This window comes from Nomascus leucogenys, chromosome 5 (assembly GCF_006542625.1).
Source record: "Nomascus leucogenys isolate Asia chromosome 5, Asia_NLE_v1, whole genome shotgun sequence".
In the NCBI taxonomy this organism is placed as follows: domain Eukaryota; kingdom Metazoa; phylum Chordata; class Mammalia; order Primates; family Hylobatidae; genus Nomascus; species Nomascus leucogenys.
In genome coordinates this window covers 111,213,809-111,240,011 of record NC_044385.1, presented here as the reverse complement: position 1 = coordinate 111,240,011, position 26,203 = coordinate 111,213,809, and the positions used below count along the sequence as shown (strand labels likewise).

Sequence of the window (26,203 nt, the reverse complement as noted above, 5' to 3'; positions counted from 1 at the left end):
CTGCAATCCCTAGGAACAAACATAAGGAATATCATTGAATCCCTATGAACAAGCACCCTAAGAATGTCATAAGCTTATTTAAAATATTTGATTCTGCCTCAATGCAATCATGTTGAAATTAGACCAAATAAATTAAAAATAAGTATATTCATCATTATTTGAAAGACACTAATTTATTCATCTTTACTCAGGCAGATTCAATATTTAACATCTACTTTGTGCAAGCACATGACAGCATTGAATGAACTGGCCTTTATGAGGATCGATCAGCCTTCAGGCCCAGATGAGAAAAGTCTCAGTATATCATGTTTAGATGTCCCTAAATCTAATCCTGTTTATATTTGGCATTTTCTGGTCACCTATTAAACACTGTAGTCAGTACTCTGTTCTATTATCTTTATTATTCCACTCTTACTATGTTTCTGTTAAAAGTGGGAAATGTAAAATACAAAATATAAATACAAAATGATTTTAATATCTAATCTATAGAGTCTGACAATTTCTCACAGTAGTTTCCATTTTCATCCTCAAGGCTATAGGAAATCACTACATCCATGAACCTATTTTATTCTAAACATAATTCTTGTCACTTTGTATTTGAAGGTTTGTATTTATCTTTTTCTACTATCAGTCTGTGAACTCAAGTCCTATAAGCCAAAGACGTGTCAAAGGCCTCCAGGAAGGAATTACTATAATTCTTTCCAAACTAATTTTTACTGTCCAGATTCTCTGTTAGTAGGCCAGGTGTTTTGTCTAGCTTGCTTCAGTTGATAACTCTTTCCAAAACGATTCTATATCAGATACAACAATTATCAGCTTAAAACGGCTCAGTGTAGAAAATAGGTTGGGCCACTGCCAATATTTGTCAAGTTGACTCAAACATACTATTATGAAAACTGACCTTAGGTAGCAAAGTGCTAAGGTTTCCACGACTATTGTTCTAGTCTGACTATGGGCAATTCTCTCATAAACCATGCAACCTCTAACATTCTCAGCTGTGTCATTCAGTGTGCCTTGCTCTGCAATGTGTAATGTATGTGCAAAGTTGGCTACAAATTAAAGAAGCAAAGGAAATAGAAGGACGGAAATGATCAAAGGAATAGGCTGAACATTCCCTTCTGATTATTTTAATCTTAGAAACTTAAAATATAAATTTCTCATTTCTGAAAATGAAATAAATGCACAAATATTTAATAATGAAATCTAACTTTAACAAGCTCTATAATTTCTATTCTCTCAAAAATGTTCACAAACTTTTCTTTGATCTAGAAATGAACAAGGAGATTACTAAAATAACCACTGAGATGATAAAAGAACATGAAGCTGGTGTTCCCATAGACGAGATATTAGTGATCATTTTTTGTCAATATCCTCTGAGCCTTTTCTTTGATAGCCTGTGAACTCTCTGCATTTGAATTCAGTCTTAATACTGTCTACCTGAATCTCTAGCATCACTCACCCCAAATTACCCTGAACACATACACACATACACACACACACACGCACACACACTCACTCACTCATGCACACACAGATAATGAAATGGCAAATGATAGCAGCAGGAGGCAGCCAAATGCCTAGGCAAATAGGGGAGGGTCCCTGGTAAAAATCCCACTTTCAATCAGAAGATAGTTGAAAGCCTGAAAAACAAGCTACAAATTAGATCTTCGGACCAGATTGAGAACTTGTTTTCCTGTTTGGTGTGCTTTTCCTCTGACTGATCCCCACTTTTCACCTATTTTACATATATCTACTTTTTCCTAACTGGTTTTCTACACTGTCGTGCCCACCTTTGAGTGGCATCTTCGCTTAACCTTTTTTGCATACTTACCAACCAGTCAGCATGTACTCCCTATTCTGAGTCCGTAAAAGGCCGCAGACCCAGCCACATGGGGAAATTTCCTTTCTTTAAGTAGGGACACCAACTGTGCATCCATTCCTTCTCTTCTGAAAGCCGTTTTCATTGTTCTACAGAATTCTCTGCCCTCCTCACTCTTCAATATCCAGTGTATCCTCATTCTTCTTGGGCATGGTATAAGAGCTCAGGAACCACCGAATGTGGGTACAAGCTATAACACAGGTGAGCTGGGGCACATCAGTATGGCCGAGCAAGGCCTGGGTGGGGTGTCACTGGCTGGGGTACCTCAGCTTGCAAAATGGCCAAGAAGAAAAATTCTACATCACTAAGATCATTGAAGACATCTCAAACATAGGTATAGAAATTGAGACCCCTTTGTGATAGAGGTACAGAGTCAGTATCATCAGTAAAATGCCACAACCTTACCACAGGTAGAAAAGGCTGATGATCATATCAGTTGTTTTGCACAGAATAACTAACCATGACTTTAAGTATAAACTTCAAAGACTCTTCATTTAGAGAATTATTCCCCATTATAAGCACACTTGCTTAGAAAAATAATATGACTGCTAAGAGTAGCATTTGGACAGCTGAAAATGATAACTCTGGAACTTGGGGGTCCAATTTACTATAACCACTAGCCATGTGGTTTTTACTAAAAACCTCTTTTTAGTAAAAAAATAAGTTAAATGTTTAGCTCATTAGTCACACTAGTCACATTTCAACTTCTCAATATCCAAATGTCACTAGCAGTTACCATATAGGACAGAAGAAGTATACAACATGTCATCACCACACAAAGTTTGATTTGACAGTACTGCTCTAGATAATTGGTTTTATTAAATCAGAGTCAAATCTTCCAAATGCTTAGAATAAAATATGGAGTTGTAAGTCCAGTGCAAGAAAAGGTAGGATATCAGTTCTAACATTCCAATTACTGGATTTCTAGGCTGACTAGCTGTGACGCTCAAAGCTGGGATGACTGGAAGATCTTTTGAAGTATTAGATGATTAGTGTTTTGTGTTCTTACTATCCTCTTTGCAAAAGATTATGAAGTGGGAGACTAGATCATCCCACCATCAAGTAAGCAGGTTTTATCATCATTTGTGAACTCAGGAAGAGAAAGAGAAGTAGAAATGTGAATAAAAGTTCTGCAACACCCTATTAAAGAGCCTAATATAAAATTATTTGGTAGCATGATATAACAAAACTGTAAAAAATATTTTTTCTTCACAATAAGTAGTGATAAATGTACTGGAAATATTAAGTCTATTTAAGAAGACAATAGTTTATGAGAACAAGTAAAGACAATGTGTGGAACCATATAAAAGAAGATAATGTATTGCCACAGATCTAGGAAACTATGTATTAATAATGAAACTGTTACTTTGTATTGAGATCTTTCAATGTATCAGTCTTTGTATTGTATCAGGTTCTGTGTCATTTACTTTTCACAATGATTGGTGAAGCAAGCACAATTTGCATTTTACAAGTGAAAAACTACTAAAATTTAAGTAACTTGCTCAATGTAGAAAAGCTAAGACTGGAATTAAAAACTAAATCTTGTATCTCCAGATAAACAAGACTGATATAACAGTGTTGCCCAAAGCAAAATATTTACCTCCAATCTTTGCACCATGTTTAAAATAATTACCCAAATGGATGCTATACAGCTATAAGATTTAATTCATTATTATTTACTTATTTTTATACATTATCATTGATGTACTCTGGACCTCATTGGCTAAATTATTTGGTCTATTTATGCCTGCAAAGATCTAAATTTTCTAATTCATAAATGATTTTATTTTCATGGTTTATAGAAACTAGCTCATATTTTTATTTAACAGTAAGCTGGTTTGCCTTAGTACTTGCTTACTCCCCATCCTTATCATATAAATATGTTCTACCATTTCAAAAATAATAACAGAAATTCAAAGCATCTTCCTCATCCCTGTATATTCTTTTTTTCATTTTCTTTAGAACCAATCTTCCTGAAAGTTAGTTGAATATTGTCCTTCGCTGCTTTTCACTTCTCAATCCACAGCAGAGTAGCTTCCAACTCACACACTATGTATGAAATCAATACTTGCCCAAGCCATTAATAGTACTGCACATGTCAAAACAAATGTGACCAAAATTTATTATGTATTCTAATATTAGACATTATATTATGTTCATCTTTTATGAAACTCTCTTCTCCATTGGTTTCAATGGCATCAACCATCAATTAAATATCTGACGACACTTGATTTCCAAGTCCAAAATTAATCTCACAATTTTAATAGTAAATCTGATCTTTTAACGATTGTTTTTGCATCACTATACATTTTCCAGAAAGCAATATAGGATTTTGAACCAAGCTTTATTTTTCCGTCTCCTGTAATCCTTCATAGATATTCATTTTCCAAGTTCCAATAATGGTATGTATCCAATAATTGAAGAATTCATGCCTCTTTTTTCATCTCTCTGTTATAGTTTAGTTATTTTTATCAATAAATTTGCACTAAATTATTAAAATTCCTCACCTCTAACTTCTTTTGCACAACCACCATAATTTTCTTTTCTCCCACTCCCTCACGTTTTTGTTTTAAATTTAGACAAGGCCTTGCTGTGTCACCTAGACTGAAGTGCAGTGGCATGATCTTGGCTCACTGAAACCTCTGCCTCCCAGGCTCAAGTGATCCTTCCAACTCAGCCTCCCAAGTAGCTGGGGCTACCTACAGATGTGTGCCACCACTCCTGGCTAATTTTTGTATTTTTGTAGAGACAAGGTTTTGCTATGTTGCCTAGGCTGGTCTCAAACTCCTAGAGTAAAGTAATCTGCCCACCTTGGCCTCCCAAAGTGCTTGGATTCCAAGTGTGAGCCACCATGCCCAGCCCTGCCATACTTTTCTTGAACAACAATGACCAATGTGCCACTCACTTGCTTAAAAAAATTTGGTAACATAGCTAGTAGTTTCAGGATAAATGTAAGGGATCAATTTGATACTTAAGAGCCTTTATGATGTGTCACAACTCCATTCAATCCATTCGGATTTCTGTTTTACCTGGAGGACATCATGTTAAGTGAAATAAGCCAGGCACAGAATGACAAATACTGTGTGATCTCACTCATGTATGAAATCTGAAAAAGTCAAAACTATAGAGGCAGAGAGTAGAATAAAAGTTATCAAAAGTTGGGTGGCCACGGAGAGGTTGAGGAGATGTTGGTTAAAGGATACAAAATTTCAGTTAGATATGAGGAATAAGATCAAGAAATCTATTATAAAACAGGGTGACTATAGTTAACACAAGGAACATTGGAACCTTGAAAAAGTGACCTCACTTCCTTGGTGAAAGACCCCAACAGAACTTAGAATGCTATTAACCAGGCACCCACATTCTAGAGAAAGCCCTATAGGCAGCTCACTTGACAGCAAATGCCCAAGAGAGCAAAATGTCCTCCTGCTGGATCCTGACTTTCCAAGGCTCTCACTTCAGGTCTTCCTGAAGGATGCCAAGGATGCCAATATGGGCTTATTTCTCACCCCAGATGCCTCTGGCCAATTGGCAAGGGGCACCCACAGGTAACACAAGGAAGCCCAGGCCCCTCCGAGCCACACAAGCCCCTCACAGGCCATACCTGTGATCTCATCAAAGATGCCCTACACCCTTCCCTGTCACCATGTGTTGGGCAAAGCAACTGAGAACCAACAACGATATGTCTCTAATATTTGAAGAATTTGTGCTTCTTTTTGCATCCCTCTATGATATGTGAGGTAATGTATGTGCTAATTAGCTTGATTTGGCCATTCCACAGTATATATTTCATTAGATGATGTTTTCAAAACATCATATTGTACCTGATAAATATATACAAATTTGTCAACTAAAAATATACATTTCTGTCTTGATCTTGTACAACAAACTCAGTATCCATGATCTACACACCATGAATTGTTTTCTCCTCCTGATATTAGGAGTGCTTTACTCCTTGATTCTGCACATGATATAAGTTGTCCCTGTCTGCCTGAGAGTTTCTTTCTTATCTTGCTTATCAAATAAATATATTTTATTGGCACAAAACTCTATTTAGTTGTGACTTATCTGGGAACCCTACACGCTTTACTACCAAAACACCAGGGGTTTGGTCTAGGTCCTGCTCCTTGCCACACAGAAAGCCAATCACCAAGATGACAAGTGATGCTAAAGAAGTCTTTAACCAGATGCTGCAGCTGAGGAGATGGGAGCTCAGTCTCAAATCCATCTCTCTGACCAACTAAAATGAGGGGCTTACATAGCAGGGAAAGAATGTGATAATGTGCGTAAGAAAACAAGAACTAGGGAGGGGCAAGGAAGCAATCATGATGAATGAGCCGTTCAGCATCTCATTGTCTGAATATGGTAATCTGGTGAGTTTCAGTTCTCTGATACTCTGAGAGGCCATAAGGTTGTTTCTTAAGAAAGGAACTCAAGTGAAAAAATATAAGTTGCAAGTTTTAAGACCAGAAGAGTCCATTTCTATGTTTATCAAAAATAACTATCTATGGGACTATTGGGTCGATTTATTTAAACCAGGAAATATGTATGTGTATTTTTAGTTTCAATGCATCATTTGATTATTTATGATCTAATACTAATTTAATATGTTGAGTTCATTTCCTAAATATCTATGTTGCTAAATAGACCATGATCAGGACAGGGAAAATATATTAATCATTCTTGTTATTGAGCAAATCTAATATGTGAGGATTTTTTACTTTAGTATTATTTGGGCCATTGTGTAAACAAGTTTTTTAAGCATGTGTATATAAACTGGGATAAAAGGATAGCAACAGATATTTAGAGCTTTTAAAACAGTAACTTGAGAAAGGTGATAACTTAAAATTTAAAACTAACTTTTAAACTTGAAACATATTTAAAAAAACAAAATGTGTAAAAAAAGATAATAAAAATTGAGAATAAAGTTTTCTTACAGCAAGGTGCTAAAGCTGATAAAAAATTGCTGGGTCAATTTGTCTCCCAAATAAGCTTTCCTCTTTTCCCCCAGTTTATCAACTCCAAACTGAAGTAAAACTTTCTACTTATTTATGGAGAGAGTAGAACAATCACAGGGACCCCAACCCTGTAAGAGGGACAGATTGTACACCTTTGTACAAATATCGACATGTGTAAACATGCATCACATATTAAAATGTATCAAGTTATGGGTGAAAGATGATGAAAAGAAATCCTATAAAACCCAGGGACCAAGGGGATGATGGTACCTCTCAACATGTTATATTAAAGTTAGTTGTTGAGTTTGCCTTATTTGCCCTTTCACAGATTAAGACCCTGTATGATACAGACACTGCTTAGTCTTAGTATCTCCAACAGCATTAATTACAGGAACTATTGATGGCAGCAGTGGGCCATCTGGAGCAGTCTTTGCCATCGCACTGGCTGCAGGGGGGAGGCCCAGGTGGTGGCAGCAGGAGCAGCTGCAGAAGCAGCAGTGGCTTCAGTGGGTCCCCTCTGCCCCACATCTCCTGTGCCCCACACCCCCAGGACAACCAACCGTACCATCCCCACCCTCGCACAGCAAGGCAGAACCTGGTCCCAGGCCCAGAACCTCCACTGTGGCCTCAACCTCGCTACCCACCACATCACAGCAGCCCACAAGCTCCTGGCTGAAGGCACAGCCAGGAATTGTGGGGCTGGCCCCAAGAGCATCAGGTTCATTTGTGCAGAGTTTTTTGGGGCCACCATGCCACCTGCATCTCACCTACCACCCCTGTGAAGAAAATGCAGAGAGGAGGCAAACTAGAAGAACAGCAAAGAAAAGCTGCCCACCTGGGTTTGTTTGCCCAAGACAGGCACCACACACGTGAATCACCAAGGTGTGTGCCACTGATATCCCACAAATCTACCTGCCCACCCTGGAGGTTGAGGCTCAGAATTTGGGGCACAGAGCCCACACATAGTCCATGACGACAAGCATCGGGTGCAGGTTCTTGCAGCAGCTGGGCCTGAGGCACCCTACTATGTGGCCCTGAGCACGGGAAACTGCACTGACAGAGCAGGAATTACCCAGCTGCCCCTGCAGCCACACTGCCATGGCCGCGGACCCAGGCATTTCTATATATTGGGGGCCAGAAGCAGGCAGGAGCCCTACCCACCCAGGAGCAGCTGCAGCCAACCAGGCCACGGCCGTGGACCCAGGCATCTCTGCACTCTTGGGGTCCTGGGAAGGACCTCCCTGAGCCTGCAGGCTCAAAAATTCCTGCTCCCGCTACCTGGCTTCTCCCTGCTGTCGGTGTCCACTCCAATCTCAGAGCAAAGTTGAGGCCGAGCCCAGGGACTATCTCAATCTGGCCAGGTGTGCCAATGCTTGTGACAGTGCTGACACGCCATCTCCCTGCTGCCTCAGCTCCCTCTGGACTTTGGGTGCCAACAAGCATGGGAGGGAGGCTGAAGGGGGTGCTGAAGGCAGCTTAGTGCCTTCTGTCTACCTCATTCTTCCTGGATGCAGGACAAGAACTCAGGACCTAATGAATGGTGGGGCTAAAAGAGCCATAACACAAACAGGGCTGAAACACGCCCCTTCCTCACTATGTTGTGAGTGACAAGAAGAAAAGAAGGGAGGAGAGAAGAACTGTGGCCCTTCAGGGAGCCCAGACCCAGGAGCTTCCCAAGCCAGGGTTTGACATCATTTTTAGGGTTCTGTGATTCCTGCTGTTTCCAAGCCTCTGGACACCACTTCCTACCCACTTGCAGAGAGCCAGCGCCTGTGCCACCACCTGGAGCTGCCAGCCCCACTGCAGCCAGTATTCCTGGCTGTGCACAGTGGCCAGACCCCACACTCGCTCATTCACAAACCCCTCACCACCCGCTCACCCTTGGCAGGCGCGGGATCCAGGCCAGTAGTGTGAGCTGAGTACAGCCTGCCAGGCTGACTGGGCCCAATGGGCCCGAGAAAAACTTGGGCAAAGGCACCACTGGCCACAGAAGTTTCTGACTGGAAAAGCAACAACTCAAGGATCCCATAACACTACTACACTTGGTTTGTTGTGTACAACATGAACTGAATAAAAAGTGGGTGGTTTAATCAATTAATGAATTAATTTGGAATACAGTTATAAATTCTAACATTTTAACTCAGAAGCCTATTCCTTTGCCTTAGTTTAGATCACTTTAATTTTTAGCTATACTTTTGGGCTTATTGAGTCAGATGGTTAAAACATTATTAAATTCATATGGAGTTGATTTCAGTTTGGATCTTTTGTCACAACATATTTTCTCAATTTTAATCTGGCATATGCTTATGGGTGGAATTTTCAACCCTTCCACTGATTTAATTTACTTGTCATACTTAGTAATTTAATTGAGTTCCCATTTTTACTTATTAGCCTTCGTGTTTACACGTTAAAACTATCTGGTAACATACAAAGTTTCTGCAAAATTCCCCATATTTTCTTGATACTTAGAATGATATATATCTTCTGGTTTAAAGATATTTTTCAGTATATTTTCATTCAAATGATAAAATTCTATTTGAGTTTAACCATATTATTTTATGAAACAAAAAACTTTTTAAAAATAAATTTACTTAGAAAGTGTATCAGTGAATTTCCTCGGTCTTCAAAAACACAGAGGTGTGTAATTGCTAAAGAGATGCATAAATATATTAATATATCATTCAATATTAAACAATTTGATGGTAGTTAGAAATTCAGTTGTTATAACTGACAGAGACAATGTCTGGACAGGATTTTCTGAAAAATGACATATTACATATATATTTATTACATATTATCACAAATGAAGCTCACTGGCCAGATAATGTTTTGAAATCTCAAGGATGACAGATTTAAGAAATTCTAGATGGAAACAATAAGATTATCTTTAATATATTTATAAATATCCCATCATCCTAGAAGTAGATGGGTCAAAATAAATACTAGACTTTAACCTCAATGTTGCATTTTATAGTGATGATAAATGTTTACTATAAGTCTGAATTTTAGAGTACTATATCTAATTAGCTCCTTCATTTTTTACCTTCATGAAATTAATATTCAGACACTGTTCTTAAAAGGGCCAGCTGCACACAATTCAGGTCTGAGATTCAAAACTCATACATTCACCTGAGGGTTATTTAATGTGAAGAGTACAAATGAGTGAAACACATTTCAGTAATCATGACAGATATTAATGCTAAGCATATGTGATTAAGGGACCATTCAATTGTGCAGTTACAGTCATTGTTCAATGAAAGAATGCATGGTCAGTATGGACAGAATATTTGTGTTTCACTGTTATAATCCCAACAAAGAATACAACACTGGAGTAAAGTAGATACTAAATAAATATCTGGATAAATAAGTAAAAAATTGATAATTATCATGAATCTATTTAAAAAGTTGCAAAGTATTTCATTGGAAAAGGAAAAAATCACCATTGATAGTTGTATTTTTAAAAAATAAAATATATCTATGTCTGTGTAGCATGGATACACTTAATGGCTTGAGAGCATGATTGTGAATTCAAAGACATCAAACCTTTATGTATTAATGCATGCATAAATGCCACATGACATGTGCATTCTGAGATTGTCAAATTAGGAGTCAAATTTATGAACATATTTCATAAAATGGGAAAAAATGAATTATATAGATTTTTTATTAGACTTTCCTTCTTATTCAACATAAAAATAATTTCATCTCCACTATATAAGGAAGTAGTTATTTTACAAACTTTACACTTATTTCACATGTTGACACACAGATTTATATATGGATTTTAATAAATATTGATTTCAGATGAAAAATTAATATTTCCATATGGTGATGGTATACGTTCAGGACTCCGTTTTCTTTTATATAGACAGTACATCCCATTATTTCCTTTCCTTCTCTACATATTTGCGATTAAACATCATCATATAGACATGTAATCTGGACTTAGCTAATTTCATATGAATTCAGTTGCACAAACACATTGAACAGCCACTATTTGTTGGCATGAAAATAGTAGCCTCTGCCCACAGAGAAATGATAGCCATTTGAACTTAACTTAGAGACAGGTATGTTACCTTTCTACTACTCTTCCATAAATTCTTAGAAATTATGTGAGTAATTTTACCAAAAATAATAAAGAAATTACATTAATATTAATATAAATAAATAGAACATTCAGTAAAGTGGTTTGTGGTAAGGCTGACAATATATAAAGCAAGGGAAATAACTGTATTTTAATTACTGGATTGACCAAAATATCTTATTTAATTTTACAGATCATTATTTAAGCTAAAAATACCAATAATGAATAAAAATAGACTTTTCATAAACCTCAGCCTCAAGTTTAACATTTATGTATCCTTTTTTAAGTCAGTTACACATTTAAGATCAGTGTTCTCACTTGACTTTATCCTTCAGTCAAATTTTTCTTAGCATTAAATCATAAATAATACTTCAATTTACTTTTACCACTGAAGAAAGTTGTATTCAGTTTTCCCCCTTTGTAGAAAGGAATGATATTTTTGAAAGGACAAAATTTTGTGAGTTTTTTCCCCTTCTTTACATGGCAAACTATATTATTTCAGCATTTATATGACATTTAACATGGTATTTTCTATTTACATTTTCAAAAAATCTGATAATTCTTTCCACAATATAATTTCCATTCGTAAATTAGAATACAAAAAGATTTAGATGTGTATGTGAAACTATCATAAGCTAATTTCTAGGAAAATTTAATGAAACTTACAATTATGAGTGCCTACTATGTGCCTAATCTCTTTGAGTTAAAAATTCTGAGGGGCCCAGTATTGTCAGGATTTAGAGGAAGCACTCTTTCATGAGATTTACTCCAGGAGTCACTAGGTTCTTAGGGTAGATCTTGGAGAAAAATATCTTTTTACTGCAATGTTGAACTTATTTACTTCATTCTAAATTAAATAAGACAATAGCAATAAGACCATAAAATAAGTGACAATATTTTTAAGAGAAAAGCTTTATTTTGGGAAATGGCAGTGAAAAGGAAGATAAAAGAAAAGTTAAACCGTCTTTTAATTGTTTCCTTAGTAAAGGGTTGTTATGGACGGAAGGCTGTTTCCCCACAAAAGTCATATGTTGAACCCCTCCTCCTCAACGTGATGGAATTACAGGCAGGCCCTTTGGGAGATCATTAGGCTTGGATAAACTCATGAGCATGGAGTCCCAATGGTGGAACTAGTGTCCTTATAAGGGGAGGAGGAAAGACTAGATCCCTCTCTCTCAGCCATACCAGGACACAGTCAAAGGGTGGCTGACTGCAAACCAAGAGGAAAGCTCTCATTGGGAACTGAACTTGGATTTCCCAACCCACTAGATCTGTGAGAAATACATGCTTATTGTATAAGCCACACAGTCTATGGCATTTTGTAATAGCAACCTGAGCTAAGGTAGTGACATAATACATCAAACACTGAAAATGTGGATGTTAGTTAAAGGACTAAATATAGATAAATTGAGATCAAGAAAATTGTCTTAATAAATTTATAACTTCCTTTGGAAAGCATACACAAAGGATTTTGTTAGATATATTTGCAAATGTTTACATAGAATTCAATCTTTATTGTGGTTTTATGTTAAAATACAACATTACAGTCACAAAAGTACTATTTTGTGCATTTGAAAAAAGCCAATATGGATTGTGAGATAGATTTTAGAATAACACTGAACTTCTGTAAGTTTTATTTAGTATCCTACCTCAACAAGAGTACTTCAAGGCTTCATTGATCCTGAATAAGGTTTCCTTTCTGCTGCTTTTATGGACAATTCATTCATCCAGTTTCACCAGGCATATCATTTACTATGTTTCCACTACTGTTTTAAGACCATACATGATTTATTTTTAAAATTAAAGTCTTCTTTATGTGCCTTTCTGCATATTCTCCCATGCTAAGTTTGAAGGAATAATAAAATATTTCATAAAAATTGACATAGGTTAATCCAGATTATGTTGCCAAATTTCTTTCTACCTAGCCAGTGCTGGCAAGTCATCATTAATCTGTACTTTTGTGATGTCTATAAGAGCTCTACAAATTGTTCTACATAGATATCGTGAGCTATATTTTGTGCAACATGAAGCAAAAGTGGCCAAATGTATTAGAAATTTTCTCATTACAAGATACAAACAACATGCATTTCCTTTACTCAGCATTGAAAAATAATGGGATCTCATTCTTCACTCCCACTGAGAGTGTAGGAGAATGTCCACATTTAGAAAAATAGCAACTATCATAAGAAATAAGTTGAACTTCTGTGTTTCATTATCAAAGGAAGATAACAGCAAAAGAAATTAAAATGACAACAAAGAAGCAAATATGGCAGGACATACCAAGTAGGATGAGCTTGGCAGAGTTAGGCACTTACTCTGATTTGCTTCAGAAAAAGGTGGCAACTGATATGTGAAACATAATCTACCTTAGCCATGGCATTCAAAAAGTCAATTAATCATAGTTTACCCTAAAATCAGGCTACTTATTGACCTGTATTTAACACCTCCTCATAACATTTGTAGGTGATGTGCAACATCTTGGTTTCACTAAGAGACCATAGGGTACAGTATGTTATGACATTCAAAATCCTTATTGAGGAATACAATTTCTAGGAAGAATAATCTTTCCTCTTCCAAACAAGACAAACAAAATACAAAACAAGACATGCAAAACAAAACAATAGAATCCTATTTTATTATCCAAAATTGAAGCTGAAAGCATCGTTTTACTTATTTAGTTTTTCCAATGCTTTATATTTTGTACTAAAGCATTAAGTATAGGTGAGGTAGATATTGTTTTCTTTATGACTAAATGTCTGATGAAATAATGAACTTCTTCCTTCCATAGATAATTTGTATCTGTTGCAAAATAGGAAACATCTATTACATTTCAGGATATCAAAACAAGTGCTAACAATAATTTATTTTCTTTACCTGAGAGAGAAAATGTCATTTTGCTATAATGGTACAATGGTATTACAGTGATAGGAAGGTATTTTTGTAATAATTTATAATGAAAATCCAAGTCTATTATTGGAGTATAAGATGAGAGAATTTGTCTGGATGTATGGCATTTGATCCTGTAACATAAGAAAGATTTTAAAAATGTGAGATGATAAATAGACTGTATTGTTGAAGTGATGAAAACTGAAAAAATCAGTGGAGTGTCCAAAAGTGCCAGCTGGAAAGGAGACAGAAGGATATCAACAGTCTGCATTCAGAAGGAATCCTGATGTGTTGATGTAATAGCTTGATAATGAAATGACTTGCCTGCCTCTATTTACAAAGAACTCTTTGACTCTTTGAAGTGGGATGTTTCGGAGATCACATAAACATGGCCTAACATAAAAACTGTGTCTTTAAGTGCGTTATATTTTCTCTATAAACATTCATTCAAATAAATCAGTCTCCAAGGTTTATGTGTTTATTAAGCATATTAGAATTGAAGATTGTTTAATATCTGCTATTTGCTCTGCATTCAAATCAAATTTTACTTTGAGATACTTTTTGGGGGGAAAACAATAAGTCAAAACTGATTAACAACTCTGTCTAGACTCAAGTAAATACATTGTCACCCAATTTCATGAATAGATAATAGAGTACTTGTTAAAAGCATGTGACACTCAGATCAGTCAAACCTTGCCAGAACTGAAAAATGTAGAAATACTTGCCTTGAATTCTTTGAGGAGCTCAGTGGAATATGAAGAAAATGGGCAAGAAAAAGAGAGGGAGAGGAGAGAAAAGAAAAAAAGACAATAACAATATAAATTTCAAATTTCAAGATGAAAGGAGTGAGAAAATGATTAAGCCTAAATTCTAAGATGTAAAGTATGATGCAAAATCACTGTCCTGAATCAATTATCCAATAAGCCTATTTGACAGTCAGCCATTACGGTCTTGGCTTAGCCCGTTAACTAGCTATATAACAGGTTCATAAACATCTTACTATAAAATGCCTAGTACATGTCAGGCCATGGTCCTGGGGATACAGTGTTGAACAAGGATAGGATGGTACTTTACATTCCTGTGGGGAGACATAAACAACCAAAAGCTTACAAATAAATAATTTCAGATAATTAAAAATTCCATAAAAAAATAAAACAAAACTGGATAGAGAATAGCAGGTAGGATGGAGGAGGGTGGCTTAATATCTGATTAAAACTACTTGTAGTAGGAATTACATGAAGTGGTGTACTAATTGTAATAAAGTGGGCATGTGCACAAAACTATCTCTGGAGCAATCAATACTTTCCTAAGGGCCACTCCAGATGTGCCAAAAATGTCTGAGCAGTAAAATAAGATGACTCACTCCCGACTTCATACTCTTTCCATTTTAACTCACCACTAACACTTGAATTAGTTTGAAATTTCAGAAATTACTTGCTATTAATACAGGCAGTAAAAGCGTTCTCATAAACCGTGTCAAGCATGCAAAAGTACTCTTTGGGATTTTTGCTTTGCAGAGAGCTCCAATCCTGTTTCAGCTGCCAACTCAAATGCTGCTTTCTACATGATATTCCTCCTGCAAAAAAGCTCTAAGATGGGAGAAAAACTATGAAATAAAGAGGTGAGTTGCCTTGATTTTTAGAAAAAATCTCCAAGTAAATCAATTTTATATTTTACCATGTGTACCCATAAAATTAGAAAATATTTAATAAATGATATTTTTATATTATTCTACTAGGCAAGGATGGAATAATGTCATAGTTCTACTTGTGAGAGCGGGAAATGGTGTAGACTTTTGAAAATGGCCTTAACAAAATGGGAATGAAATAAATCTACCTCATAATATCTTTGTTAAGTTTAATTGAGATAATCCATCTAAAATATCTGTTTCTGGCACATGGTAAATGTGCAATAATATTGTTAGTCATTATTTTCATTAAAATGTGTTGTTTTCCTTAGAATATATTCTAGATGATGGTTATTATTTTTATGTGAAATAGTATGTCTTTTGGAGGCATGTACCATATATAAATAAGTGGTAATTAGTACAAAAATGCACACTGCTATAATCACTTGTACCTTGGCATAAAACAAACTTTCTTTAAAAAAATGACTTTTGTCTATCAGTTCTAAGTCTCCTTCCCTTTCTGGCATAGAACACAAAATATTTGGGATTATTCATTTTAATTCTATTATTCAAATTTAGTAGAAAAAGATTTCACTATTTTATATTAGCTCTAAGTGTCTAAGTCTCTTATTCTCTAGTTAACCTATGACTCAAACAGTAAAAGTCCTGGAAAAAGTATTCTTAGAAAAATAAGAATATTTCTCATATATAACTTATCGAATATCACTTGTTTTGCTATCACATGAAAACAAAATGCAGTAATGGATGGTATCAGGGTGACAGAGCAGAGGCCTTTAAAATGGCATACATTTGTCGAGTATTTGAACTGTACCATAGGGATAGCTAAATTCTAGAATATGAGAAGGTAATTCCTAATCTCTCCATTTAGGCATAGCTCAAAGAATAACTGCAGTAGAGCTTGCCCAAGATTAAGTACTTGCTTCCGACCATACAGTGACATTATAATTAACCACTGTTTTGGGACAGAATTCCCCAAATGACAAGGGGCACTTTCAGTTTGGGTGGTTATTGACCATTTTGTGTGGTTAAAAATAAAAGGTTTTCATCTACAATGAGATACTGTTCTTACAATGACGCTTGTGGAAAATACCATCTGAATGGCGAATCTTGGAACCTGCCGTTGATATTATTTACAAGAGACATCATTTTGAGGATACATGGAAGTTTCCACTTACTGATATGTTCAAATATTTAGTTTCTTCTATACAAGGACAAAATTATGCTAAGCCTTGGGATTTCAGAAAAAAAATATGATTTCTGCATGTGAAGAATTCTCATATTCCTAGGAGAAACAGGTCAAACACAAATACAGTGTGCAAATTATGAGACTGAAGAATACAAATAACTCAGTGACTGGATAAAATAAATATTGGTTGGCTAATCAGATAATGCTAACAATTTTTAGTGATCAGGTATGTGAAACAAGTTTCACAGGACAAATAGGAGTTTACATAGGAAAGGAAGAATAAAGCTTTGTATGGAGATCAAAATAGAAGATGGGACAATTTCCAGTGAAAATTTCAGAGAAAAGAGAAATCAGATGTGTAGCGTCACAGGGCCAGTACAGAGAACCTCAGAAAGTGCCCCCTTGCTGATTAAAACCTTCTACATACAAATACAATTTGGCTAATATGTCATGAATCAATGACACTGAAATTATTGGCCTACTAATTATTTACTATCAAACTGAATAAACTTTAGACAACATTTGTTTCCAGATACTGAAATTAATAATTATAGACTATTAATAGATCTTTAACTGTTTTTAAACACTAAAAAACACCCAAATCAACCTCATATGTTTGAAATTCTTCTCCAAAAATAAATACAAAAGCCAGCAGTGAAATTCTTAGTAATAAAAGTAAAGACTATAAAAACTCAAAACAATAAAATGAAAACAATTCATCTTGACAGGACCACCTTATATGTCGGCATTATAAATAAAAGAAGACATTCCAATTACTATGGTTATTTTGTTTTGGATAGACAGTGAAATAGAAACTGCATGATTTTAGGAGAATAATTTAATGTCTGATGAGGATTTTGAATATGTTTTAATCGCTTTCTTTTAATCTTATACATTTTCTATTTTGTTGCCAGCATTTTTAGTATTCTAGAAAATATTGAGGTCTGAATAGCATCCTGGAGTTCATCAGTTGATGTGGCCTGTGAGCTCTACATTTGGCCTCCCAGCAGTACTTTTTGTTATTTGAACAAAGTGCTAATAAAATGTGCAAGGTGAAAATGCTGGTCCTTTTGTTTTTGCAGTCTGCAATGTCCAGCTAAATAAAAACCAAGCTTGAACTATGACACAGTGAATGCCTAATAATATAGTGCCCATATATAACACAGTGCCTATATTTTATATAAGTATATTTATTTTTTCTTCCTACTTGGAGTTTTTTGTTTTTTTTTTGCTAAATTCAGAACTCTTAGTTTCATAACATCAACATACAAGACAAAAGTCTACATGATTTGCATTCTAGACCACATGTATTGCTCATGACAATACCTTCCCCTGCCTCCTCTCCTCTTCAAAAATTTAAAACATGGCATATTTAAGTGCAAAAGGATGGCATGCATCTTTTTGGATGGTCACCCCTTAAAGAATTGTAGTATTTGTTTTCTATGTAACATCTTTATCTTGTATTAAGTACCATAGGAACAATTTCTTTTGAAAGATAACATCATTTAAATTGATGGTTGTGTGTGTGTGTGTGTTCGTGTGTGTATATAATTAAAGGTTTTAAATTATATATATAAAACTTCAAAAATCAACTCAAAATTGATTAAAGTCTTATAAAACCCAAAACTATAAAACTACTAAAAGAAAACATAGAGAAAACAATTTATGACATTGGTCTGGGCAAGGATATTTTGGATAAGACTTAAAAAACACAGGTAACGGCCGGGCGTGGTGGCTCAGGCCTGTAATCCCAGCACTTTGGGAGGCCCAGGTGGGTGGATCACAAGGTCAGGAGATCAAGACCATCCTGGCTAACACAGTGAAACCCCATCTCTACTAAAAATACGAAAAATTAGCCAGGCATGGTGGCGGGCGCCTGTAGTGGTGGCGGGCGCCTGTAGTGCCAGCTACTCGGGAGGCTGAGCCAGGAGAATGGCGTGAACCTGGAAGGCAGAGCTTGCAGTGAGCTGAGATCACGCCACTGCACTCCAGCCTGGGCGACAGAGGGAGACTCTGTCTCAAAAAAAAAAAAAAAAATTGGTAACAAGAACAAATATAGAAAAATAGGATTAAGTCAAACTAAAAGGTTTCTACAACCAACGTAAACAATCAACAGAATAAACAATCTAAAGAATGGGAGAAAATATTTGCAAACTATATGCCGTTTGACAAGGGATTAATATCCAGAATATATAAAAAACTCAAATTACAAGATAGCAAATAATAATAATAATAATGTGATTAAAAATAGGCAAAATATCGGAATAGACATTTCTCAAAAGAAGAGATACAAATGACCAACAGATATATCAAAAACATACTCAAAATCACAAATTATTAGGAAAATGCAAATCAAAACTACCATGAGATATTACCTCACCCTGATTAGAATGGCTACTATCAAAAAGATGAAAGCTAATATATGGTGTCTAGGATGTGGAAGAAGAGGAATTCTTACACTCTGTTGATGGGAAGGTAAACTAGTATAGCCATATATATATATATGTATATAGTTTGGAATTATATATATATATTTTATATATATTAGATATATTATTTAATGTATCTAATATATATATTATATATATTATATATATAGTTTGGAATAATAGAAATAGGTCTTATTCCACTACATCTGAAAGCCTGCCATTTTACCTTAATAAGATTCTTGAACTAAATCTTACAGTTAAAAAAAAATAGCCATGTTTCCGCAGATGGTTATAAATACAATGTGCATGATACATGTGTTTCTACATCACCAAAGCCAGTGAATGTACTGGATGAAGATCAGCCTGGGAAACATTCAAATACTTTGAACTTCACATCTTGAATCTGATATTGGGTTAGCACAATCACTAATGCTCCATTGGCAGGAGGTAACTGGGGCATAGAAGTTCTAGACTCTTTAGCAACCACAGCTTTTGAAAATATTAGAAAACTTATATTTGAAATATAATGAGTTGTTTACAATTATGTTTCAAAATTACATTACTCAGTATTCTCCAGTGCATCTTGATAATATAGGATTTTTACCAATCCAGTAGATGAGTAGTGAAATTTTAGTATACTTTTAATTTGTTATATACCCTTGATGATATAGGTTAAAAATATTTTATGTTTAAACATATTTTGAGTTCACAATAAATAATTGCAAAATTATAATCAAATTATAGTCAATATTTAGAGGTTTAACATAAGTAAAACTTTGTTGGTTCAATTAATTAGAAAATACAATTACTGTGGTAAGCGATTAAAGCAATTATTCAATTGTATAAAATAATAAATGGTTTTATGTATCAAAATGCCAAAAATCAGACTGTCTTCAAGATTGATCTTTTATTTTTGGATAACTCAATACATTTAGTAAAATTTATGGCATGGAACTATTTTTTGGGATATAACTTTGTGGCTCTTTAGTGATAGATGAGGCTTAAAAGGTATCCCCACACTTTGTTCAGCATTTATTAAATTTTTAGAATTGGAAAGTCTCAAGAGAGTACTAGGAAATTCAGAAGTGTTTTCCATTCATCAATTCTTTTATCACACAATATCATTTTGAGTACATGTCGAGGCTTTTCAAAATGTGATTTCTGCTTAACTTGACATGGGCATTTTATATTACTGCGTGTTAGAATTCACACAACTACTGCTGTCCTTGACTTGAAGCATTTTTACTTTGCATATTGACATTCACCAATAAAAAACCTCAATCTGTTTATCACTGCTCTTTTCTTATCTGTGATATTCACTATTACAATAAAAATATACATTTCTGAAATTAAAATATTAATATATTGTAGACATTTTTATTATGAATTCACTTTATAAAATTAAAAGTAGCCTCAATGTCTGATGCTTTACCTGAAGAGATTGGTGTACAACTTGAACTCATTTAAACTAAGCTTTTATTTGAAACAGTATGTATATTAAATAGTATGTGTATATAACTTTTGCTAAATTTTCAAGATTTTAACATTTTGATTTTAACATTTGCTTCACAAAGTTAACCTTAGCAAAGGTATGTTTTCTGTAAGTACCTACATTATTTTAATATTTAATTTAATTTTAACCTCTTTACATCAGAGATACACATTTTAAGCCAAACTCATTTAGCTAATGTAAAGGAGGTATATTCATTTTATTTAATTGAAATAATACTTTATTGAGTAAAATGCAAGTATTTTTGAAAACAAATGTTGTTTTCTGAAGAGAAAAGTAAATTATTGTACTCTAAGCTCTGGGACATGTATCCCAGAACTTAAAATATAATAAAAAGTAAATTATTAAACATTAAATAATTTTAAGAACAGGTAACTATCTCTATTTTTAGTGGACTACAAATCAACAAGGGTTCATCCTTGTTTTAAAAAACAGTTGCCTTATATGGCAATTTTTCATTTACATTTTTTTTTTTTTTTTTTTTGAGACGGAGTCTCGCTCTTTCACCCAGGCTGGAGTCCAGTGGCGCGATCTCGGCTCACTGCAGGCTCCGCCCCCCAGGGTTCACGCCATTCTCCTGCCTCAGCCTCCCTTGTAGCTGGGACTACAGGCACCTGCCACCTCGCCCAGCTAATTTTTTGTATTTTTAGTAGAGACGGGGTTTCACTGTGTTAGCCAGGATGGTCTCGATCTCCTGACCTCGTGATCCGCCTGCCTCGGCCTCCCAAAGTGCTGGGATTACAGGCGTGAGCCACCATGCCCGGCCTCATTTACATTTTTAACCCACTAAATTAGTGTACTCTAATAATTTAATTTGTCATTTTGATAACCTAAAATATCTCTGAAAGACAAATTGAACATATTAAATATAATTTAAAGATAACTTCAAAATTGTCTTTTTTTCCTACCACTATCCACAAATTTTAATACCATTTTCTTCTTTATGAATACAATTTTTTTTGGCTTAAACATTTTTGGATTATCTGATTATATGAGGAGTCTATTTTGCAATTTCTTTCTTTCTTCTTTAAAATGATTTTGGTATATTATAAAACCTGTTTCTACACTTTTTTGTTTGTGTTTGTTTTTGTTTTGAGATGGAGTCTCACGCTGTTGCCCAGGCTGGAGTGCAGTGGTGCGATCTCGGCTCACTGTAACCGCCGCCTCCCAGGTTGAAGGGATTCTCCTGCCTCAGCCTCCTGAGTAGCTGGGACTACAGGCGGGTACTACCACACCCGGCTAATTTTTTTTTTTTTTTTTTGTATTTTTAGTAGAGACAGGGTTTCACCGTGTTAGCCAGAAGGATGGTCTCGATCATCTGACCCCGTGATCCTCTCACTTCGGCCACCCAAAGTGCTGGGATTACAGGCATGAGCCACCACACCCAGCCTGCTACACTTTTAAAATAATTTTTAAACTCGGGACATAAAAAATACAGGTTTCGACAGTGACAGTGAAGACAGGAGTATTAATTAGTGTCCTGTGTATATGTAAACATTGCAGATGGCTTTTCTTCTAGGTGCCTAATTTAAGGATAACAATCACTAATTTCTAGCCTACTCATGAATAGATGTATGTGTGTATATACATATATGGTATATATAACAAACTATTATATTAAATTATAAGCTTTTATGAGTGTAATATAGGAAACAAAACGTGTAGTTAGCGATTGCAACAAATGTAAAAAATCTAATTTATTATTAATTAGAATAATAATATTTATTATTAATTCATCTTTAATCACAATTTATTTTAAAAAGATGCAAACTGAATCTTTGAAGACTCATGGTAGCTTAGGAAAAAAATAAATATTAAAAATCAAAGTTTAGAAAAACATGATTCTTGATTTATACTATTTTATAAAAACAACTCTGGTTTATTTTATCTCATCTATTAATCATTTGATTAATTCACTGATTTAAAAGCATTGAGAAATTTCTGTTGAACATTCGTGGTGATGGATGGTGGGAAACACAACATCAGAAACAGTGACTCCTCTTCTCAAGAGTGATTACAATTAATTTTGTGATCTAAAAACTCCTATAATTTAAGAAAGTATATAATAAATAAAAATACGTATCATGACCTTTAAGTTGAATAGAAATTACAAGAAAGGAAATAATTCACTAATTTGAAATCATCAGAAAATATGTTCTGAAGGCTACAGAACTTGATTTTACAACCTCAACCATTAATCTCTATTAGCATAAATTTTGTTATCAGCCTCATGTCTGTTCTCATTGTACTCTGTTCCGGCTTGAAATTCCCCATTGCACCTCGTACAATTCTCATTTATTTATTTACAGGCAAACTCATATGTAAAAAGTGATCTTTTGGGCCCGGAGACTGTCTTTTAGCCCCAGTTCAAATTGGTAAATACCATATTTAACTAAACTAGAAATTAGTAAAATTCTGGAAATACAGCTGTATTTCAATAAATAATTTTGTTTGTGATTTCTGATCATTCTTTGGCATCAAGATGACCCTTTGAAATAATTAATGCTGTTTTGGAGGAAAATGTCAGTGCTTATCACCTCATTATACTTTTCTCCTAACACCCAAGAAAAACTGGAGATCTTGATGATGAAGAAGAAAGCAAATTGACCTATACAGAGATTCATCAGGAATACAAAGAACTAGTTGAAAAGCTGTTAGAAGGTTACCTCAAAGAAATTGGAATTAATGAAGATCAGTTTCAAGAAGCATGCACTTCTCCTCTTGCAAAGACCCATATATCACAGGCCATTTTGCAACCTGTGTTGGCAGCAGAAGATTTTACTATCTTTAAAGCAATGATGGTCCAGAAAAACATTGAAATGCAGCTGCAAGCCATTCGAATAATTCAAGAGACAAATGGTGTATTACCTTACTGCTTAACCGATGGCTCTGATGTGGTCAGTGACCTTGAACACAAAGAGATGAAAATCCTGAGGGAAGTTCTTAGAAAATCAAAAGAGGAATATGACCAGGAAAAAGAAAGGAACAGGAAAAAACAGTTATCAGAGGCTAAAACAGAAGAGCCCACAGTACATTCCAGTGAAGCTGCAATAATGAAAAATTCCCAAGGGGATGCTGAACATTTTACACACCCACCCTCAGAAGTTAAAGTGCATTTTGCTAATCAGTCAATAGAACCTTTGGGAAGAAAAGTGGAAAGGTCTGAAATTTCCTCCCTCCCACAAAAAGGCCTGAAAATTCCTGGCTTAGAGCATGCGAGCATTCAAGGACCAATAGCAAATTTATCAGTGCTTGGAACAGAAGAACTCCGGCAACGAGAAGACTATCTCAAGCAGAAGAGAGATAAGTTGATGTCCATGAGAAAGGATATGAGGACTAAACTGATACAAAATATGGAGCAGAAAGGAAAACCCACTGGGGAGGTAGAGGAAATGACAGAGAAACCAGAAATGACAGCAGAGGAGAAGCAAACATTACTAAAGAGGAGATTGCTTGCAGAGAAACTCAAAGAAGTTATTAATAAGAAGTAATAATTAAGAACAATTTAACAAAATGGAAGTTCAAATTGTCTTAAAAATAAATTTAGTCCTTACACTGAAAAAAAAAAAAAAGAAAGAAAAACTGGAGATCTAAATAGCTCTGTCCTCTCTTGCATATTCACTCTTTTTCACATATCTGGCTCAGAAGAGTTCACAGCTAAAGGGTCAGCATTGTTTTTAATACTTGGGTTAACAATGAGAAAAGTTTCAGGACAGTTATCTTTCATATCTACGTATTCAGATAGTCTGTATAATAGGCATGGGCTTGCTCATATATGTATGTACACACATACATATATTCATGAGTAGCTGAGAAATCAGTGACTGTTATCCTTAAATTATGTAACAAGAAGAAACATTGTATACTTTTAACATTATTCTTTGGCTACATAAAAATATCACTATTCAGTTTTTGAAAATCTATAACACAGTTCTGTAGAAAATAAAAATTTTATGTTCAAAATGTAGCAACCATATGTATATTATCATCACATTATTATATAAAATAATCATGTTATGCTGCTATATTAATGTCCTTGAAACTATCTTGTCAACAATAATAGTTATTATAAGTGTTTCCAGGAGTTTGGTAATAGTAAATCTAAGAACTTAGTTCAGAATCACAAGTCATTAATTTTGGCTCATTTGAAGGTTATGCGTACCACTAGATGCCATATTTTATTTAAAGTAAGTGTTTAACTAGGAAATTGAATTCCTCATGATATCCTCAAAGCTTAAGGATGTTTAATAAGTATAATACATTTTGGCCAGATGCAGTGGCTCATGCCTGTAATCCCAGCACTTTGGGAGGCCGAGAAGGGCAGATCACCAGGTCAGGAGTTCAAGACCAGCCTAGCCAATATGGTGAAACCCCATCTTTACTGAAAATATAAAAATTAGCCGGACGTGGTGGCACATGCCTGTAGTCCCAGCTACTTGGGAGGCTGAGGCAGAAGAATTGCTTGAACCCAGGAGGCGGAGGTTGCAGTGAGCCAAGATCACGCCACTGAATTCCAGCCTGCGCAACAAAGCAAGACTGTCTCACACACACACACACAAAAGTATAATACATTTTAAATGAAGTATAAATGACCAGATGATTTTCCCCTGTTCTGTTGCATTGGAAACAAAGGGAATTACCTGGGAAAATTTCCAAATGCACCACAAGGATAACTACAATAATAAAGACAATTTTATCCATAAGGCTGTATCCCTCAAAATAATGATGTTTTACCATTCTATTATTGGCTTCCTAGATGTACATTTTCACAGCAGTGTGGTTAAACTATGAGCAAATCTTCAAGAATTCTGTGCAATTGAATGTTTGATGTGACTCGTGAAATTGAATGTTTGATGTGACTCAAGGACAAGTCTAACAGTGATCATTAGTGAGCTACCATGTTCAAAATATTTCAGGTTTTCTTACATGCCAGTCTCTTTTTTTATTTTTTAAAAGTTCTGACTTTGTATGTCACCACCTCTTTCCTATCCAAGCTATATCAAGCTCATTTTCTCATCTGTATGGGTCTTTGTACAGTATATGCCTTTTATGTGAAAGAAATGCAAAAATCTCCAAGTTCATTTGTAATTATTTTCCTAAAGAAAAAATGTTTTTACAGCAAATATGTTTAGGTTAGAGAGTTATAAATGATTTGATATTTTTCTTCTGTATATTTTTCAAAATTTCCTTAAACTTCTATAACAAACATGGTGATTTAGTAATCTAAAAAAACTATTAATATTTTTTAAAACACGCCTGAAACACTCATTTGCCTGGCATTTATTTGTTTTTGTCACCCTTTTTCCAAGTTTACTGCCTTCCTCATCTTGCAAACTCCTACATATATCACTTTTCAAAAAATCGACTAACATCACATTTTTATCTAGCTGTTATTACTATGTTGTCCTAAAAGTGTAATTGCCTCTGTCCTTGGAACATTGACTCCCCCATCCATGAGGATGCCAGATGTTCTATGACAGCAAAAATTTAATACAATACATTGCCTTCAATGGCTAGGATTCCACATCTTCTCCAAAGATCATTTGCTGCTTGTCCATTTCTCTCTAGATGGAAAGGAGCTCATATTTAGAGTGACCTTGGATTAGGTCTAGTCTTTCATTTA

General features: G+C 35.0%; 1 pseudogene across 1 annotated transcript; it reads left to right on the top strand.

Annotated features, from left to right (window-relative positions):
* Nucleotides 1-22,540: 22,540 nt before the first annotated feature.
* Nucleotides 22,541-24,133, top strand: LOC100586775 (annotated as a pseudogene). Its single transcript, XR_004029991.1, has 2 exons — nucleotides 22,541-22,590; nucleotides 23,147-24,133. The product of XR_004029991.1 is annotated as a cilia- and flagella-associated protein 36 pseudogene (transcript).
* Nucleotides 24,134-26,203: the final 2,070 nt, after the last annotated feature.